This window comes from Pan paniscus, chromosome 7 (assembly GCF_029289425.2).
Source record: "Pan paniscus chromosome 7, NHGRI_mPanPan1-v2.0_pri, whole genome shotgun sequence".
Taxonomy (NCBI): Eukaryota; Metazoa; Chordata; class Mammalia; order Primates; family Hominidae; genus Pan; species Pan paniscus.
The window spans coordinates 12,943,305-12,945,874 of NC_073256.2; positions in this window are offsets into that span (position 1 = coordinate 12,943,305).

A 2,570-nucleotide genomic window follows, 5' to 3' on the forward strand; every position below is an offset into this window, starting at 1 on the left:
ATCTGTATAAACCTGGATTTAACTACAACGCTATCTGTATAAACATGGAAATATCTACACCATGACCTGTATAAGCAAGGAAATATCTACACCGCTATCTGTATAAATATGGAAATATCTACACCGCTATCTCTATAAACCTGGAAATATCTACACCACTGTCTGTACAAACATGGAAACACTTACACTGCAATCTCTATAAACATGGAAATAATTACACAGCCATCTGTGTAAACATGGAAATATATACACAGTCATCTGTACAAACATGGAAATATCTACAGTGCCATCTGTATAAACATGGATATATCTACACGACTATCTGTTTAAACATAGAAATATCTACACCACGATCTGTATAAACATGGAAATATCCACACCGCTATCTGTATAAACATGGAAATATCTAAGCTGATATCTCCATAAACATGGAAATATGTACAACGCCATCTCTATAAACATGGAAATAGATACACCGCCATCTGTATAAACTTGGAAATAGCTACACAGTCATCTGTATAAACATGGAAATATCTACACCGCTATCTCTATAAACTTGGAAATAACTAATCCGCTATCTGTATAAACATGGAAATATCTACACCGCTATCCCTGTCAACAAGGAAATAACAAAACCACTATCTGTATAAACTTGGAAATATCTACAGCGCTATCTGCATAAACATGGTCATATCTACACCGCTATCACTATATACATGGAAATACCTACACCGCTATCTCTATAAACATGGAAATACCTACACTGCTATCACTATAAACATGGAAAGATATACACCGCCACCTCAATAAACATGGAAAAATCCACACCGCCATCTACATAAACAAGGAAATATCTACACCGCCATATATATAAACATGGAAATACCTACACCGCCATCTGTATAAACATGGAAGTATCTACACCGCCATCTGTAGAAAGATGGAAATACCTACACCGCGATCTGTATAAACATGGAAATATCTACACCGCTATCTGTATAAACATGGAATTAACTAAAACGCTATCTGTAAAAACATGGAATCATCTACAACGCTATCTGTATAAAGTTGGAAATATATACACCGCTATCTGTATAAAGATTGAAATATCTACACCGCTATCTCTATAAACATGGAAATATCTACACAGCCATCTGTATAAACATGGAAATATCTACACTGCCATCTGTATAAACATGGAAATATCTACACTGCCATCTGTATAAACATGGAATTACCTACACACCCAACTGTATAAACATGGAAATATCTACACCAGTATCTGTATAAACATGGAAATATCTACACTGCTATCTGTAGAAACATGGAAATATCTACACCGCCATCTGTATAAACTTGGAATTATCTACACCGCTATCCCTATAAACATGGAATTATCTACAACGCCATCCGTAAAAACATGGAAATATCTACACAGTCATCTGTATAAACATGGAAATATCTACACCACTATGTTTAAAAACATAGAGATATCTACACTGCCATCTGTTTTCCCATGGAAATATCTACAGAGCCATCTGTATAAAAATGGAAATATCAACACCGCTCTATCTATAAACATAGAAATACCTATACCGTTATCTCTATAAACATGGAAATAACTTCAGCGCTATGTATATAAACATGGAAATACCTACACCGCCATCTCCATAAACATGAAAATATCTACACTGCCATCTCCATATAGATGGCACTATCTACACCGCAATGTGTATAAACCTGGAAATAGCAACACCGCTATCTGTATAAAGATGGAAATGTCTACACCGCTATCTGTATAAACATGGAAATACAAACACTGCTATCAGTATAAATATGGAAATATCTACACCACTATCTGTATAAACATGGAAATATCTACACCGCTATCTCTATAAACGTGGAAATATATACACACCCATCTCTATAAACATGGAAATATTTACACTGCCATATAAATAAAAAAGGAAATATCTACACCGCCATCTAAATAAACATGGAAATATCTACACTGCCATCTGTATAAACATGGAAATATCTACACTGCCATCTGTATAAACATGGAAATATCTACACCACCACCTGTATAACATGGATATATCTACACCGCTATCTGTTTAAACATGGAAATATCTACACCACGATCTGTATAAACATGGTAATATCCACACCATTATCTGTATAAACATGGAAATGTCTACACCGCCATCTCTGTAAACATGGAAATAGCTACACCGCCATCTGTATAAACATGGAAATATCTACACCGCCATCTGTAGAAAGATGGAAATATCTAATCCGCTATCTGCATAAACATGGATATATCTACACCGCTATCCCTATAAACATGGAAATAACAACACCACTAACTGTATAATCTTTGGAAATATCTACAGTGCTATCTGCATAAACATGGAAATATCTACACCGCTATCACTATAAACATGGAAATATCTACACCGCTATCTCTATAAACATGGAAATATCTACACCGCTATCTCTATAAACATGGAAATATGTACACCGCGACCTCTATAAACATGGAAAAATCTACACGCCATCCACATAAA